We start from the raw sequence: 20,595 nt of genomic DNA, 5'->3' as shown, positions 1-20,595 counted from the left end.
TCACATTATTTTTTACATACAATTACCCATTTATACAGTTGGGTTTTTACTGGAACAATCTAGGTAAAGTACCTTGCTCAAGGGTACAGCAGCAGTGTCCCCTACCAGGGATTGAACCCACGACCCTCCGGTCAAGAGTCCAGAGCCCTAACCACTACTCCACACTGCTGCCCCAGATGTTACAGCCCAGACGATCCTAGTAAAGGAAACCCTCGGCTGGCTCAGCACCCTCTAGTTTCGAGATGTTGAACTACTTATAGAGATAGACACCCAAAAGGTAAAACTGGAAAAGCTATCGAAAACATAGTCACTCAGAAACAAAGTTTAAAAAAGTAATGATTGCTGCATGCATACATTCAATAACAAACAATTTGGCTATATTGTTTTTGCAATACAGTAGTAGTGAAACTGAAAATACCAACTACAGTAGCTTCTAGCCGATGTGTTAATTGAATTAGGTTAATAACCTAAAAATACACAACATGTATTTGGCTACAGTATGTCTCATTAATGTCTATCCTATATTCTGAATTATTTCCAAAGAAGATTTTGTTACAGTTGTTTGGAGAACTGGCTTCATGCAATTATAATGACTTGCTATCATTGAATGAGAGTCTGATGTTAACAACAACATAAGATAATTAAGCCAGTCCAGACAGAGACAGGAAGTCCATGAGTAGAGAAGCTGACAGTCTTGCCTCCTTGAGTTCTGGAGGTGGAAATTAAACCAGAGGAACAGTGACCTGTTGTGCATGGATCAGCTCATTTATATATGCAAGGGCCACACTATGTCCAGCTTTATAAGTGAGAAGCAAGATCTTCAAATTGAGAGTTACTGCACGATATGCACAATACAGAATGTCTTTAAATCTTGAAATCAATCTGGTGTTAAGCTGATTAATGACTTTCTCCTTCAAAGCTCTGAGTTTGAATCTGCCTTTGGTCAAAAGTGAAAATTAGTTTGCTGACGATCATAGCTGGTTCCTTTGTGAATAGTCTGCCTACATAATTATTCAGAAAGAAATAGTACGACTGACAGTCTTTATTTAGCACAAATGCTGATAACCTTAATTTCACCCTCCAAATGAGACTTCAGGGTTATTGTTAGAGTGTTATTGTGGAAACCTATGGTGCCATTATTCCTAGAGATGGTTCTTAGTTTGAAAGGTAGCAGTATAACAAAATACATTTCAATGAAGTGGGCAGCAGTATGGAGTAGTGGTTAGGGCTCTGGACTCTTGACCGGAGGGTTGTGGGTTCAATCCCCAGTGGGGGACACTGCTCTAGATTGCTCCAGTAAAAACCCAATTGTATAAATGGGTAATTGTATGTAAAATAATGTGATATCTGTATAATGTATAATGTGATATCTTGTAGCAATGGTAAGTCGCCCTGGATAAGGGTGTCTGCTGAGAAATAAATAATAATAATGAGTGAAATGACAATTGTATGTAGTTGTATTACCAATCATCCCTGGTGCATAAGGTTGTCTTCTTTCTTTTCTGTTTTCAAATGCAAGTGCTGTGTCTTGCTGCAGTACCCATGTCTTTTCCATTACAAGGTAGCAGTGTATAGTGGTGTTTTGTTATATTCTAAGAGAAATCTCTAAGCAGCTAAATAATTGAAAGAGAAAACTATAAACGTTTGTGTGCTGTGTTATTGGGGCACCTTCCTGTGCATGAGATGAAATACCAAGGTCGTGGCTGTTCTTTTAGTTGTTCTGACCTAATTCCCAAAATATGCTCCACGAATCCACCCTGGCATCAGCCTCTTTGGAAATGAAAATGGATGCCTAAAGAGCTATCCTATATAAACTCCAAGGTAAGTTAGAAACATATTTTTATATCTGTTCACCCAGATATAAAAGGCTTTACTTGCACTGTTGGATTTGGTGGTTTGTATTATTGTTACTTTTCTACAGATATGTATAGCAATATACTGCAATATGAAATATTGGGTCTGGACTGTTTTAAGGAACTTTTTTTAGGAACTGTTTTTTTTAAAGTCAATTTTTATTAATTCAATTAATGTTTCAAGTTCGCCAAACCGCTTTTTAAATAGTTTTTTCTTTAGAGGGTTAGCATTTAGAGAATGCTTATTAAAAAAAAAAAAAAAAAAAAAAAAAAAAACATTCCATAAAGCAGTCTATAAAGTTTTAATATTTCGTGAAGATTTCTACTTGTAAAAGTGATTGATGTATTTTGCTTTTACTTTTTTCCATTATCAACATCAATAAATTGCAAGAGCAACCACAATAAAGCACAGCAACTGGTGTTTGTATTTGTGATATCATGGAGTTAGAAAGTATAGTGTAACACATCAGTTGCCATATATTTCTTCATTGATATTTTGGTTTATAATCTAAGTCATATTCATTTAAAACAGATATTCTAAACAGTATATTTTTGAGAACTACAGAAAGCAAACTGGGCATGATTTCATGACAGACTATTGAAGATTACAAATGAGCCTGAGACCATATGACTCCTTGAATTAAGGAGTTACTGTAGTATGTACTGACAAAAATTTCTCCCACTGATGTCTACAAGGGCGAGCTCTAGCTCCAGCACAGATGTCAGCTTTGATTCAGGACCACAGTCTTTAAAGCAGGAGTTATCCATCATAGAGGCAGGCATAAGCTCCGGGCAACATATCAGATCTAAACCTGATAGTGTGTGAAATCAGAGGGTGGGCTAAGATACTCAAGGGAGACAAGTTGCATTTGTATGGTAGTTAAATATAAATAGCATTATTGATGGATTGATGGAAAGGTATACCAAAAAAAAAAAGTATCAAGTGCAGAGTCTGCAATAAAAATGGGGGAGTTTCCATGTGTGTTCTAATTTTACTCAAGAAATTGAGCTCGAGCCAAATTAAAACTGGCCTTATACATTTCGGGTTTATCTTCACAAACCTGATCCTCTCAAGCTGTTCTCTCAAACGTGCACGCACATCACCACTTCACGTGTAAATAACCACACATGGAAACTCCCCCCAATGTTACAGGAGGCTGTGTGGTCCCTGGTTCAAATCCCAACTCAGCCACTGACTCGCTGTGTGACCCTGAGCAAGTCACTTGTGCTCCGTCTTTCGGGTGAGATGTTGTTGTAAGTGACTCTGCAGCTGATGCATAGTTCACACAACCTAGTCTCGTATCTTGTGAAGCGCTTTGTGATGGTGGTCCACTATGAAAGGTGCTATATGAAAAAAGAATGTTACCTGTCACATCTGAAAATGAGTCATTATTATTATATCAAAGTTTATTCTACAGCGCTGGGGTCGTATGGTTGAACAAATATAATTCTTGTATTATTGGTATGTTATTTGTGTGTCCATATGTTCTGTGAATTGATTTAATGACCTGAACAGTTGTTTACTTGTAAGCAAAGTTTCATATTTCAATACAATATTACCTTGAAACAGCCAATAAAATGAAAGCCACTTTTGTTCCACTTTATTAAACTCATGTTTAATTCATTTTCTAGAATAAACATCTCCATATATTTCCTACATCACTAGCAGATTATGACTACAGGGTGTTTTTCATATTGTGAGTTCTCTCAGGGGTACAGGGTTGGGAAATGGAAAATTAGGCATTTGCAGCGAACCCAAGAACATAGATTGAATTTTTTTTAGGTTAATTGCACTTCCATCTTCATGATTAAACTAGCTTTTTAGTTTGTTTTTATTATGGGAATAATTTATTTATAATGACATAATATTAGATGTGTAATTAAAACAGTGAAACTTATACAGTATATGGTATATAGTACTTGGACAGTTTAAAATATCCACAGAAAAAAAGGTAATCATTTGAAATAGAATGATGCCTAAATAATTACTAAGCAACAAGAGAATTATTTATTTATTTATTTATTTATTTATTTTTTAGATACTATTCATGTTATACTGTACAACACAAAACAGCGGTAGTCCAATAGTTAATTTTAAATGTACAGCTAGACATTCATTTACTCAAACAAAAATCCATGGTGATGATCAAAGGTCTACATTTTCTTTCAATTTGGTTGTCATAATGAAGGAAGTAACACCACCTGAATCCCTACTTTGCCCATCAAAATGAGGTTGTAAATAACATAAATTGGAAGAGAGTAATGCAGTTTATAAAAATAAACCCATTTACTATTTGATATGCATACCTTAACTGAATGACAATCCAGTTATATATCTGTGAACACCTTGCTCAGTGTGCAATACTAGTTACAGTATTTCACAAAGATTTGGTTCAAGATGTTGACATTCCTCCTTATGGTATTTCAGATCAATCCTCCAGTTGTGCTTTTTGTAGAAACTAATGAGGTGGTTGTACTGCCTGGAGTCAAACTATCACACCTAGGATTGATAAAGTTAGGTTTGGGAATTAAATAAACCTACTATAGCCCAGTTGATTGGTTAATTATCTTGAAACATTCAGTCACCTCTTGGGATGTAATTATGCCATGGTCAGCCATGATGTAAAGACTAGGGCCCATATTCATAAAAGACTGCGGTAATTTCCGGCCATTAAAAAAAAAAAAAAATTACCGGGCAGTATTTAACACCCAATTTATAAAACTACTGCCTGGTTATTTTGTGATTTACCATCATGGATTGTTACCGAGGGAAAAATAATTCATATTTATGAATATAGAGAAACAATGTAATCCCATATGCAAAAATCATTCAATGAATGTAAATATATCTAAATAGTGCATTAACAAATGGTGCTAAAGAGCAACTTTTTCTTCATCAAGATCACAGCAAAGGCAATCGCTAGGGCTATAGTTTTCTTAAAGAAAATGTAAGTTGCTCCTGATTGGCTAGCAACTTTTGCCTACCACTTTTCCTAATGGCACTCAGCTCAGACTCCTTTCAAAATCACACCATGAAGGGGCAGTGCAATCCTGAGCAAACATAAATCACTTTGGATGTTCAGGCACCTCATCTTTGATGAGCTAAGCCTTTTGAGTTTACCTTGGTTCAAATGAAAGGTCTGTATTCTTACAGATTCCTCATTTCCTGTTACATAATCCACAAATAGGACAATGTTCTGCAGATTATGCATTATTGATATCTTCTTTGTTCTCATGATCTTGGGGCTGTCTAGACACTTGATGTATGAAGCTAATATGAAGTTTTTCTTTTGCGTTCTGTAACCTCTTCATATTGTAACAGAGGGTAGACATTTCTTTAGTCTAGGCATGCCATTTTGTAGCTTTCTGACTTTATAATGAGATACTGTGCCTAAACCTTATGGCAATCAAAGTGAACTTGATCTTCAGGGGTAGTTAGTTCATATAGAGCCTTCTGATCAGACTGTGTGTTATTGCAAATGTTTGACAGGGTCTAGACACCTGTTTGTAATCCTGACAGAACTAATTTATTTTTAATAAAAAAATGACTCTTTCCCTTTATATTCCTGTGATGTTTTTGACATTAACATTACAGTCTTTTATTCCCCTTGCACTGAATGAATTAGAAGGCAATGTAAATAAAGCTGACAAGTATAAGACAGAAGGAGTCTTCTGAACCATTAAATGTTAATTAAAATGTCAATAAGAAACACCCAACTGGGTAGTTTAAATACATTTTATGCAGTGTAGGAAATTAATTGAATGTAAGAACAGCAATATACACAGCCTCACACACACACACACACACAAACACAGATATATTGATCCTGCTAACCAGTGTTATTCTGAGGAGTGTAAGTCCAACTATACATTCAGGTGTAACTACCTACTTAATACTCCTGTATGAATCAAAGGGCCTGTGAATACGGAAAGACAAAAGTATATGTAATACTGACTGCCTTATGCACCCTATTTGGTCTTGGATGATTGGATGAGACCTTTTAAAAAAAAAAAAAATCAGATCAAGAGAAAGAGATTTTTATAATGTAAGAAAGTGGAAGCAGAAAATAAATGTTATTTAAACGATTACACAGTAAAGTATATATGCTAGTTCTTGCTCTGCATTGCGCAGCTGGGAACCTTGTACTGTTTAGATAACAAATGGTATATCAACACAGGTGATTTTTTCAACAGTAAAATATATTACTTGTCAATCAAATATTACTGTTCAATTTCCTAGCAAATATATTACATTAGAGTCACATTGAAACTGCCAGTAAAGCCTCTGTTTATGATGATCCATGACAACTGCATACAATAACGGTATTTGTAATAACCAAACAAAATGAAAGACAAAAAAAAAAAAAAACACCTGACAAACCAAGAATGCTCTTTGGGTCTTGGTATATCTTTGGTTGTAGCATCTTAAAACTTCAATAACATTCAAGGTTTCCTCTCACAAGCAGCACAGTCACAAAAGACAAACTCAGCTTCACTCATGCACTGCACAAAGTGTGTTAATACTGGCTAATTGCCCGTCCTTTTGATTGAATACCTGTTGAAGAGGACTGACATTCACCAGCTGGCGAGTGCACTGCCATTAATCTGTACTGATGGTTTCATTTTGTATACAGTCACTTCTTTAAAAGCAAGATTAATGTTTCCTTTCTTTAATCTGTATTATGAATATTAAAGTAAATATACGGCTGTTCGCCACACTGATGAACAAAATGAAACACCTGCTCCTTACAAATCAGAAAGAGGCACATTATCAGAATATAGAAATAAGTTGTCTGAAAATGTCCTTATTACTTTAGATAGAGTTTCATTTATAAAGGTGACATTACCTGTGCATTACATTTTTAACTACATACTATTCAATGTTTCACTGGGTCCACTACTTAAAGTATGAGTGGAACTGTTCTATCCCTCATGATATTCAAGACGCCAGCCTTTTATCTATTAAGAGTTGCTTTTTGCTCCCAGTATAACAAGGGACATGAATTTAATGAAATATCCTTCTAGTCCCTGTGAATAATATAAAAGTACTATTTAGACATATGTATGCACATTGGGAACTCATCTGGGAAACACTGTACTATATGTTTTTTTTCTGCCTTGGAAAGGTCAAATGGTTTACAGGATATCATTTTGTCATACTATTGTTATATTTGAAGTCCCTCAGTATACTGCTGACGTCCTTTTGTTTTAAACAGTATGTTTGCTGATGTACTCTCTTAATATCAAATTAGAAAATACAACTGGTAAAATAGACGTGTGTAAAAATGCAAAAAAACAACTCAAAGTGTTGAAACGGTAAGAAAATAATCCACAGTTTCTCCTGCCTAACAGCACTCGAAACAGTGAATTATTTTAACAATTCAACACTTAGCACTGCTTATCCCTTACTTACAAAACAATATGCTCTGCCTGGGGAAGTTCAGAACATTATAAATTGGTCATGCACTGGTACATCTGTTTAAGAGATTGGTTTTTAATACAAATCAAAGCAATCAAAACATGTGGCTTTTATGAGGAAAGCATCAATAAATAATCAGCCAGCCAGTTGATCTTAACTTTTAATAAACATAAAACCCGGATATTCCAAAATCCTCCAGTAAACATATACAATTCAATAGATAAAAAAAAAACATACGTGTTGCTTTTATTATAAACAGCTTTTGGCATCGTTTGACCTGCTTTTCGGTTGGTTTGTTGTGACATTTGTGTAAGAATACTATGGACAATATAGCTTATGTGTTTCAATAACTTTATCACTGTATCTATAACAAACCAATGTTTTCAACCAAATTATCAATCTTGTTTGTATTTTTGCCCTCTCCTCTCCCTGTCTGCCAATTGCAGGTTTCAACCATACTTCCTTTTGGCAGATATCACGGCTCCAGTATAAGAGATGTTTACATGATGGAATACAGAATTCAGATTTACATGTTTGTGTTTGCTGGGTTTGCTCATCAACACATCTGCTCTGATTAATGTTAATTCCAAAACCAGCCCCCATGCATACTACTGTATGGTTCAAAGCAATACATAAACAACACTGTAGGAATCTGAAAAGTCAATAAATGAAAATGTAAACTTATAGTTAATGAGGTATAATCAATTGATCGGTATAAATACTGTCATCATTTACATGTTCAATTATAGGACCAAACCTGGCGTTTTACTTAGCTTTAAACGCACACACTCAATTTCTTTCTCTTAATGATATAAATCCAGCCCCCTTTAGTACAGTTTACTAAATGTAAATATATTTTTTCCCCGCATGAAAACATGATCAAAGACAGAAAAAGTCATTACCCAGATCAATGGCTTTAATAATATACAATATTGTTTAACCCTCTTATAGTTCAATGCATTTCTACTGAAATGCTATGTCTTCTGATCGCTGTCACTCCTTAATCACAATGCTGCTAGTGACTGGTCCTATGAGACAGCTGGTTAGATGTTTTTAATAAAAAGATATTACAGATGGATGCTGGTGTATAGGATCCGCAGCAAGCATTGTCCCACTCTCAAGGTCTTCCCCCAAAATGAATAAAATACTGTAGTTATCTTGTTTCTGGAAAGAAAGTAACTGCTTCTTATTTCTGCACACATTTTAATGAATTACTGTTTATAATTGTATTTTGTAGTATGTAGGAATTAACTTTGTCTATGTTATAAAAAAAAAAAAAATTAGCCAGAAAAGCTTTGGGAAGTCCCAAGGTCCAGAATACAAAAATCTTTAAGTTAATTATATGTTAGTACTGGGGCTCCCGAGTGGCGCATCCGGTAAACGTGCTCTGCATGGAGTGCAGGATGTGCCCTATAGCCTGAAGGTCACTGGTTCGAGTCCAGGCTATTCCACTGCAGACCATGGACGGGAGTTCCCAGGGGGCAGCAGCACCGCTCCAGGAGGGAGGGCTTAGGTAGGCCAGGGTGTCCTCGGCTCACCGCGCACCAGCGACCCCTGTAGACTGGCAGAGCGCCTGCGGGCTTGCCTGTAAGCTGCCCAGAGCTGCGTTGTCCTCCGATGCTGTATCTCTGGGTTGACTGCATGGCTTCCACGCACACTTCGGAGGACATTGTGTGTTCGTCTTTGCCACTCCCAAGTCAGCGCAGGGGTGGTAGCGGAGAGCTGAGCCTAAAATACAATTGGACATTTCAAATTGGGAGAAAAATGGGGGAAAAACAATTGGCGACTACTAAATTTAAAAAAAGGTAAAAAAAAAAATTATATGTTAGTACTGGTATGCATGTACTGTAGATGTAAATATACTAGACAGTAACTTAATCAATTCAATGAAATGTTGTGTGTAGATTGAAAACACTGACAAATGTTTATTGTTGAACTTGCATTTCAAAATGCAGCACTATTGAGTGTTTTATTGGTATGGATGTACTGTAGATGGAAAAGTTCAATATTTGAATGGTGTCGTTTTTCACATACAATATCCTGTAATATGTCATTGCCTTTGATAGATAAAGTAATGCAACATGATTTACAAGAGTCACACAACAACAGAACAGGTTAAATTAGAAGTTCCATCATTACAGAGTTCAAATAAAAAACACTTTTATTTTACAGCGGTTGTTGTTACAATCGTAAAGCCCGTTCCTGATGTGTACTGAATAGGATTATTGTTTCTTCATAGTTTTGCGTCCTTTAAATATATTTGCTAAATTGACACATTAATGTTTACTATATGTGGAATTGCATGTGATTACATTTGTCAAAGTGTGTGCCATTTTCACCATTTGACAAGTTATAGACCTGACGTAGATTCATTGGCAGTTAGACAGCAACTAATGGGTAAGGATTCCCAGTGATAAAATACTGTTGGATGACCTCCTCAAAAATGTCCATGTTTATTGTACTGGTAAAGTATCTTCAAGTTATTTGTTGTACTAAAAAGCAAATTGTATACAAACAAGTCTTTATCAATATCTATATCTACAGTATATTATTATTATTATTATTATTATTATTATTATTATTATTATTATTATTATTATTATTATTTATTTCTTAGCAGATGCCCTTACCCAGGGTGACTTACAGTTGAAATACAAACAAAAAATATATATCAGTAATTGCAGTACAATTAAGAGCAAGATACAAAATACAATGACTTCAGTCCTAATAAGCGCAAATACAAAACACAGTATGATTTGATATAGGGGCAGTTCAAGAGCAGATAACAGTCTTGATAGTTACATCAGGGTTAGATACGAGTGCAAGTGAAATACAAGATACTACAGATTGGGTTAAGTGCAAGATTAAATACAGTAAAATAGGGAGCAGATAAGTGCAAGTTAGCAGAGTGCTATATTGTCCAGAAGGGAAGAGTTGAGTTTTACAGGTGTTGTCTGAAGAGATATGTCTTGCAGAGGCGCCGGAAGGTGGTCAGGTACTGGGCAGTCCTGACATCCATAGGAAGGTCGTTCCACCACTGTGGGGCGAGGGTGGAGAAAGATCGGGCTCTGGAGGCAGGGGAGCGTAGAAACCAGATTGGAGGGGGGTCGAGCAGAGAGTGGTTAGACAGGAAAGCAGAGAGCTGGCTGTGTACTGCCCGCTCAAGGGTTTAGAGAGGAAGGGTAAGAGGGAGAACAGTAGTTCTGGAGGGAGGTGGGGTCGAGGGTTTTTTGAGGAGGGGGGTGATAGAGGCTTGTTTGAAGGCAGAGGGAAAGAGGCCAGAGAAGAGAGAGATGTTGAGAAGGGAGGAGATGAAGGAGAGTAGAGCAGGAGTAGCAGCTTGAAAGAGGTGAGTGTGGAGGGGGTCCAGGGCGCATGTGGTGGGTTTATAGCCCTGGAGGAGGGAGGAGAGGTCAGAGTCTGAGAGGGGAGAGAAGGAGGAGAAGGATGGTGAGTTAGTAGGGGAGACAGGGTGTTGGGGTTGGAGCGAGAGGGGGTGGGGGGGGGGAAGGTGTTGAAGAGTTTGAGGTTCATAAAGGAATAAAAACATGCCTTCTAGGTTGATGCTGCACAGCGTATTGTTAATATGTTTTTCCCATATCCATAATACATTATTTTCATTTTGGTAAGTGAAGTGGTATTAAGTTATTCTGTCATTCTTTTTTGCTATCAATCAGTCCTTCTATCATATCAGTCTGATATTGCTGTTTGATGGTAGACAATTATTTTTTAGTGCCTAGTTTTACACTGAATTTGCCAGGTGAATTCATTGTGGGCGTCTGCTAAGAAATGAATAATAATAATAATAATAATAATGTTGCTTGCATGCAAATAGTGATGGCATGTGCTGGGAACGAGTGGAGATTAGAAGCAAAGCACAGAATATTTAATCACGCAGCGACTTTCTGATGTGAATTAAGAAGCTCTAAAAGTATGATTATAACTTATATGATTATTCTTTTTTCATTCGTTTTTGTTTTCAGTAAACTCAAAATTATTAAGGTGACCAATGTTCTGTTGTTTTCAGTGCAAACAAATACATTATATTCCAGAGATTCAGGGAGCAGCTCAGCAAAATCAAATGACGTATTTTTCAAGAATGCAGTTTTAGAAATGTATTTCTACAGTGCTTAAAAAACTTAAAACACGGTTTAAAGTAGTAAAGAGAAAGGCTTGTTAAAAGTCAATTAATTACTTACTTGTTTACCATGCTGACATTATTTATTCCTTATAAAACTTGCAAAAGAGGAACAAATGCAAAAGAGGAAAAACAAACTTAGTCTGCGATGGTTGCAGTTGGATTTATGTGTGTGTGTGGGGTGGGGGGGTTATGCTACAACCTAACTCACTTCCAATTTCTTATTCTTACTATGACTGTCTGCAAAGACAACCAATAAAGTTTTGTTGGGTTGGTTTTTGTTGTGGACAGTTTCCTAATAACTGTGATATTACATGTGTAATAGAAAATAAAAAAGGACTCGTCATTAATATCTCCGAGTCACACAGATCCCGAGTCCAAGTCAGACAAGGTCGAGTCCGAGTCGAGTCCAAGTCTTTTGCGGCTGTGACTCGAGTCCTAGCCTGAGTGACGAAAAATGCGACTCGAGATGTTGTGGATAACTGATAGTAAATGATAGCTACTTGAGATTCAATGGGAGATCTGTGTATAAAAAGTGTTGTAGCACTACAGGCTTTTCACAGCAGTATACTGTAACAGAGTCGTCTCGATGGTGCATTAAAAAACCTTGGTATTTTATGTGTTAAGAAAGAACTTGCTTTAGCTTTTGGAGTACAGGATGGTAATGCAATTACCCGTGTTAACCATAGCCTCAAAGACCTGCATGCCTGCCTCCCCTGCTTCAGGCAATTCCCTCAACAGGGAAAGGTAGCACATAAACCTGCAAGTGTCTTTACTCTGAATGTGTTCAAAAGCCAAATGGATATCCAAAAACTAGCCCTCTAGGTTTAAGGTTCTGCTGCCTTATAAGCCTGGGTATAGAGCTGCCGCTCCTGTTCAGCTAGCTATGATTTATATTTATGGCAACTTACAGAAATAAAGGAGCAACAGTATTGGGATGCTGTCATTTCCAGACAAAACCCTCCAGTGGGAGATCTCATGCTGGGCCTTATTGTGCAGAACTGTGAGAAATGGACAGCACTGCATGTTCTCCTTTCAGAATTATAGAGGTGAATTACATTTTATTTTGATTTTATGACAGTACCTAAGGACCCAAACATAGAATAATGCATAAAAAGCACTGAAAAGAAAGGAGACAAAAACCAACTCCATGTAATTCCAGTGTTTAAAAGAGCCATGCTGGTTTTCAAGAGCAGTAGAACATTTACCCTAATTTTTCACTGGCAGGTGTCAAACAACTGAAACAGAAGTGCATCAAGCAGCACAGGCAGTTACAAATGCATTATATAATTAAACTAATTATGTATTTACAAAAGGGCAACCACTTAGTGTGCTGCCATGCCCTGTCTGTTTCCTTTATTAGTGGAATGTGGCACCAGTAGCATATTTTATTTAAACATCTATCTCCTAACCCTACACTTAAATGTAGTTTTCTCTAACAGATGATTTCAAACTATAGTGACAGGAATCTGTTTAGTATCTGTTTTCTTTGTTAGTTGTCCTTACTACGTCTAAACATACAAGAGCTTTACAGCTCGTCTGTAAAAAGAGGCAATTCTTCAGGGTTAACAGGAGCTATTCAATAAACTTCAACTCGAGGGTTATTTTAAATGGTTTCTTCAATGAAATGCAGCTTGATATTCAGGGAAATGTTATAATTACAAATCCGAGATTCAGGAAAATGTAATTATTTACCAAATTACCAACTCTGCATAATTCATTTCTACAGGCCAACCGAATATTGTAGATTACAAAACGTGATCTCTAGCAGAGGAGGTAATGTTGATGAACGTGTAAAAAGGAGAAAGGTGTATTGGATTCAGACTTTCCAAACTTTGCCAAGAGGGTTAAATAAAGAATTAGACTTGCTTGTCTTCCTATAAATAACATAAATTAAACAACATGTGCCCTATTTAGCAAATATGTGTGTAGTTGCTTTCGCTAGGGCAAAAATTACAGCGTTAGCAAACCGCCGCGATAGAGCACGGAAATGTGATTTAGAAGCCGGGTCTCATGCACGGGCTAACGCACATCAAATAGCGAACCATGCACCCAGTAAATCAAAGCACAGTGGGGGAAGTAAGGTTACAACCAATAAGGATTCAACATTCCCTTTAAGAGCACCTGTGCATCTGCAATAGCGAACGGATGGCATTTTGAAACCCCCAAAAAGAAGAAAGGAAACAAAAGCGTAAACAAAATTTAAAATGTCCAGCAGCCCAAGTGAGGAGGATGACCAAACCCCTTAAGCAATGCTACCATTTCTTTTTAAGCAGCCTGTAGGTGGAGAGTGAATACTAAATAAAAAAAGTAATCTATTAGGCTTTGTCTGACCTGCCTGGCACTTGCAGCATCTGCAACCTCCACCACTGGTGCTTCAAGTTCAGCATCTGCTTCCCTCAAACCCTGTAATCTTTCCCCACATCCATTACAGAGAGCTATGTTATGTAAAACACAACCAGCCGGGATGATATTGCTAACCTTCTGAGGAGTGTACTGTAGTGTTCCCCCAGAGACATCCAAACATTGGAATCGCATTATGAGGATTCCAAATGTTCGCTCAATTACAGTATGAGCACATTTAAAGGTGTGGTTATACCTCTGTTCGGCAGGGGTCATGGCGTTGAGCAGAAGTGTCAGTAGCCACCACTTCAGTGGATACCCATTTTCCCCTATCAACCAGCCTGAAACGAGCAGCCACCTGCGAATTAGTGAGGATAAACGAGTCATGAGCAGTGCCTGGATGGTTTGCATACACATTTGTGATCTAGTTGTTGGCATCACGCACTTTTTGCACATTGACAGAATAGGTTCCCTTACGATTTATGTAGAGGTGCCTATTCTGTGGTGCGCATAGCTACACATGTGTGCAATCGATGGCTCTCAAGACACCAGGAAACCCATACCTCCCAAGAAAACCCTGCTTTGTATTTTGTTGCATCTCGTGAGAGACAGGGAAATGGATGAAATCTCCTGCCCGCTTTACTAAAGCTGCAGGTACACCTCGCACTGTACAGCTGACTGGCTCACATCTGCAGTATACTGTAACCCACAGTACGTTGGAACTAGCCAGTGGCATAAAATGTTAGTGCTACAGGCAAACAGTGCTCTCCACATGTCACTTTCCAGGTCGACCTGAAGCAGCTGGCAGATGTCAGTGATTGTTTGTGTGTTGAGGCAAAATTGCTGCATACATTGTGTATCAGACAGGCTCAGAAAAGACAGATCACTTCTCTTTGTCTGTGCACTCCATATTTCTTTTCTCTTTTTTTCTCTCTCTGTTTTCTTTGCCTGCCTCCCTGGTAGTTTCAGCAGTATTTATAGTCGACCATGTAATTTGCACACAGTTTAGACCTGGTTTTCACATGTCAATTGAAACGCAAACACTAACACTGTTGATGGTTTGCTAAATCGCTACATTTGTATGTAAATGAGGACACGCCCCTAAAGTTCAGCCCATGTCCAGCACTAAGGCTGACTTGACGGGTGGGCACTAAACATGGTTGCTAAATCACATACCAGTAGGTGGGCAAAGTCTGTTTGCACACACGTGCGCCTGTTTTTCGTGCGTTCACTGTTTGTTTTTTTGTCTGTAATTAAAGATTCCATATGTTATTAATATGTTGTACATATACTGTATGTTTTTATGAACTTCAGATATTTTTAACTTATTGATTGTATTAATGGCAAAAATTTTTAAAAAAAGTATCACCAAAACCTGTTTTCCAACTTAATATTGCCACACGGCTAGGATGGAAAGTAATTTAGAATATTCTGGAAATGTAAACCCTAGTAATAAAGATCCATATACTGTTCATTTATATGAAGTATTTAACCTACTGCCCAGTGCCCTTTTTGGCTAACATCTTCACAAGGACCATGTCTCTTTTTAAGGTATATACCTTAAAATATATACAGTTATATCATGTATTTCTTAGTTGCCATGTTAATAAAGTTTACATCTATTAAGCATCTGTAAAGTATCAGTGTTCATAAATTACAATATTTATAAACTGAAACTTGTGGGGATGGAAGTAGGGATTTAGGGTGTGTGACCTGGCAATAACATCAGCTTTCAAAAAAACATCCTTGACCATGTTAGTAATTCCTTGTACTAACTTGTGATCCCAGCTGCTGTCTCTGGTACTGGACACTCAAGAGCAAAAGATGAGCATAAACAAACACTTCCTTGAACCATAACTGTCCTTGATCTCGTGTATTTCATTGTTGTGGTTCTACAAACACTGCACAGCATGATTAGCCAATTGAGTGATGACGATTGCTATGATTACATCAGTGAAACCTGTGTCTATTGTGGAATTAGTACTTGAAACAAGGAGAAGACTGTCATCTCAAAACTAAGCCCCATACAACAAAATGAAACTTATTTTTCAACAAACAACAATACTGTTACTTTGACATCTACAAATAATATTAAGGTTAGCTGCATGTTATGGTATGTTTTTGGGTACTACATCTTATTATTAACAAGAAGGCAAATCAAGTATTTGTGCTTATTCCCTGTACAATTGTCCAGCTTCATTGCCCAATTTGTCTGTGAGTGGAACATCACCTTGCATTACATTTGTAAGTATCACCTGAAATCCTCAAGAGATCCCAACTCTCACTGTTGACTTATGAAAACAAGCAGTTGAGTTCTGAGGATCTGAAGTTATTAGATTCTGAATGTAAATACTCAATGCTACAGGTAATATTGGAGAATTCAAACAGACGTGAATAAATATTCCATATTTTTAAACATTTACCCTTAAAATGTTAATATCTTTATAATAGTTTAACCTTAAAACCTGTGTCTGTGTCATATATAGGAGGAACGAAGCACAGTTTGTCAAAATGTATTATTTCTGTAAAATGTATTTATGTATTAGTACTGCAGTGGTTTAGGGAGCCATTCTCAAAGATCTTGATTTACTTTTAGCTTGATTTATGTCATTCTGACTCTGCAACGATCTGTCTTTCTCTCATTTTTCGTACAAAGGGCAGCACACCATTTTAATTTGTACAGCGGGGGGTAATTGCTTCTCATCAACTTCAGTCTCCAATTAATTTAATGAGTCTTCCTCTCCTTTCTCAAATGCACAAACTCACTGCATTGAAATAATCCATTCCCAAAAATAACATTGGAGGCTTGTTGCTAGGAAGCTGACGTCCTTGTGACTTTTGCTAGTGCACATGTGAACACCTAGTTGGCTAAAATAAAAACTGCTTCAGCAAGTAGATATTTAATTTGTTTTGTGTTATTGTGCAATACGTTTGTATATGATAACAGTACGACATTAATGCTTTGTTTTTAATTGTTCTGTATATTGTTGTTTGTGATGTGCAGTATGAAATAAAACAAACAGTAATTCTAAGTGCCAATGTACAGTGCCTATAGAAAGTCTACACCCCCTTTCAAAATGTTCATCTTTTGTTGCCTTATAACAGGAATTAAAATGCATTAAAATATATTTTTTTAATTTATCTACACATACTACCCCACAACTTCCAAGTCAAAAATACATTCTAGAAATGTGTAAAAAATTAATTAAAAATAAGAACTGAAATAGCTTGGTTGGATACGTGTCCACACCCCTTGTAATAGCAATCCTAAAATAGCTCAGGTGTAACCAATCACCTTCAAAATCACACACCAAGTTAAGTGGCCTCCACCTGTGTTAAATTGTAGTGATTCACATGATTTCAGGATAAATTCGTCAGTTCCTTAGGTTTCCTCTGTTGGGGAGTGCATTTCAAAGCAAAGACTCAACCATGAGCACCAAGGCACTTTCAAAAGAACTCCGGGACAAAGTTGTTGAAAGGCACAGATCAGGGGATGGGTATAAAAAAATATCAAAGGCCTTGAAAATCCCTTGGAGCATGGTCAAGACGATTATTAAGAAGAGGAAGGTGTATGGCACCACCAAGACCCTGCCTAGATCAGGCCGTCCCTCCAAACTGGAAGACCGAGCAAGAAGGAGATAGAAGGGAAAATGGATGGAGCAAAGTACAGAGAAGTCGTTGAGGAAAACCTGCTGCCCTCTGCAAGAAAGCTGAAACTGGGACGGAAGTTCATCTTTCAGCATGACAACGACCCAAAGCACACAGCCGAAGTAACACTGGAGTGGCTAAGGAACAAAAAGGTAAATGTCCTTGAGTGGCCCAGTCAGAGCCCCGACCTAAATCCAATCGAAAATTTGTGGCATGACTTGAAGATTGCCGTCCATCAACGCTCCCCAAGGAACTTGACAGGGCTTGAACAGTTTTTTAAAGAAGAATGGTCAAATATTGCAAAATCTAGGTGTGCAAAGTTGGTAGAGACCTATCCCAACAGACTCACAGCTGTAATTACTGCCAAAGGTGCTTCCACCAAGTATTAACTCAGGAGGGTGGAGACTTATCCAATTATGATCTTTCAGTTTTGTATTTTTAATATATAATTTTTTTCTCAATAAAAACTTTTTTCCCCTTAACAGTGTGGAGTATGGTGTGTAGATAAGTGGAAAAACATCCTCATTTAAATGCAAACTCTGAGGCACTGACACAACAAAATGTGAAAAAAGTTCAAGGGGGTGTAGACTTTCTATAGGCACTGTATATTGCAGCTAAGGCATGCGCAGTTAGACAGTAAAAATGGGGAGCCAACTCCAGGACTGTGATATATCCAAATCCACAGTATAGCGAGCGGCATATAACAAGGGGTTGGTGTAGTAACAGTACAACACAATAAGGTAGTGGTTAATTAGTTTAGCTCTTTAGCACATCTATGTTTTTTTCTATTTGGTAGAATGATGTAAAAAAAATACAATCTATAGCAGCTGACTATCATTCTGGCTGTATATAGCAACCACAAAAGAATTTCAAATTTACTCCCTCCTGGCCCCACCACAATATGATTTTTTTTTTTTTTTTTTGTATGTATGTATTTATTTAAAGTAGACTATATGTAAGTTTAATTGATTCTACACAGATACAAATAGCATAGGGATTGCCCGAACCACTATATTAACTTCTGCTGCTCGAGAATGTACACCAACTGTATGTATTTAACCTTTTACATAGTTCAGTTCATAGGTTTAGTTGTAATCACAGACCTTATGCAACACAATCCAAAAATAGCTAAATATTGGAAGCAGACCAGCTGTAGTTTATCAGAAGCCACATCCTTTCCTTTTCAGTAAGACTGCCTTTATTGTGATGAGAAACCATTCCCCTGAAAATAAAGCCAGAAGAATGAATTGGATAGCTGTTTTGCATTTATAAAGCTTCTTTTGAACTCACAGGCAGTAAAATATGTTGCATTTTAAATTCTAATTGGAATTTTATACTAAAATATTGCTCTAAAATAGGTTTCTACATGACTGTGAGATATGTAAGATACAGAAAAAGCTTGTTAGATAACATTGTACCTGGTGTGTAATTTTAAGTAATGTATTTTCCCCTTTATAATTAGCAAAGCTCTTGTCTGAATTTACACACATGGCTGATTTGTGTAACATTTCACCTTACTGAATAAACATAACTGTGTCACACATTTTCAGTCTTGCCATTGTAGATAACTCTCATTCAAGCTACTTCTCAAGAGCACACCATATTTTATTATTATTATTATTATTATTATATATATATATTGTAATATATTCGCAACTCACTCGGGTTCGTTGCCCCTTTAAAAATAGACCCAACACACAGAAATTGATTTTGACAGCGCGGTTGCGCTAATTTTAATAAACACAATCAAATAAACAAAATACAAAACAAACACCTAGCTCTTTACGAGCACTAACTCAACTTTCAGGAACACCCTGACTACAAGTAGGACGGCTAAGCCGTTTCCCCACCAAACAAAACCCAACAAACTAAAACCACACAGGTTTGACACAGCACTTACTTCTGTACGACTGCTCGGAGACAGAGCACACTATCTGCCTCCTTCTATACAGCAGCCCTGAGCAGACTGACTGCACCTCTTATATACCCTGCACCTGGTCCTAATTTAACAATAATTACCAGGTGCAGGGGATAATTAACAATTAACACAAATGTGCATTTGCACATGTTTTCTTCCATGCAGGGAGGATTAACCCCCTCCCTGCTGTGTTACAATATATATATATATATATATATAGATATATATATATATATATATATATATATATATATATACACAGTACTGTGCAAAAGTTTTAGGCAGGTGTGAAAAAATGCTGTAAAGTAAGAATGCTTTCAAAAATAGACATGTTAATAGTTTATATTTATCAATTAACAAAATGCAAAGTGAGTGAACAGAAGAAAAATCTACATCAAATCAATATTTGGTGTGACCACCCTTTGCCTTCAAAACAGCATAAATTCTTCTAGGTACACTTGCACACAGTTTTTGAAGGAACTCGGCAGGTAGGTTGGCCCAAACATCTTGGAGAACTAACCACAGTTCTTCTGTGGATTTAGGCAGCCTCAGTTGCTTCTCTCTCTTCATGTAATCCCAGACAGACTCGATGATGTTGAGATCAGGGCTCTGTGGGGGCCATACCATCACTTCCAGGACTCCTTGTTCTTCTTTACGCTGAAGATAGTTCTTAATGACTTTCGCTGTATGTTTGGGGTTGTTGTCATGCTGCAGAATAAATTTGGGGCCAATCAGATGCCTCCCTGATGGTATTGCATGATGGATAAGTATCTGCCTGTACTTCTCAGCATTGAGGAGACCATTAATTCTGACCAAATCCCCAACTCCATTTGCAGAAATGCAGCCCCGAACTTGCAAGGAACCTCCACCATGCTTCACTGTTGCCTGCAGACACTCATTCGTGTACCGCTCTCCAGCCCTTCGGCGAACAAACTGCCTTCTGCTACAGCCAAATATTTCAAATTTTGACTCATCAGTCCAGAGCACCTGCTGCCATTTTTATGCACCCCAGTTCCTGTGTTTTCGTGCATAGTTGAGTCGCTTGGCCTTGTTTCCACGTCAGAGGTATGGCTTTTTGGCCGCAAGTCTTCCATGATTGCCACTTCTGACCAGACTTCTCCGGACAGTAGATGGGTGTACCAGGGTCCCACTGTTTTCTGCCAATTCTGAGCTGATGGCACTGCTGGACATCTTCCGATTGCGAAGGGAAGTAAGCATGATGTGTCTTTCATCTGCTGCAGTAAGTTTCCTTGGCCGACCACTGCGTCTACGGTCC

Source organism: Acipenser ruthenus, chromosome 7, assembly GCF_902713425.1.
Source record: "Acipenser ruthenus chromosome 7, fAciRut3.2 maternal haplotype, whole genome shotgun sequence".
NCBI classification, from domain to species: Eukaryota; Metazoa; Chordata; class Actinopteri; order Acipenseriformes; family Acipenseridae; genus Acipenser; species Acipenser ruthenus.
Note: the sequence above shows the minus strand (reverse complement) of the source record.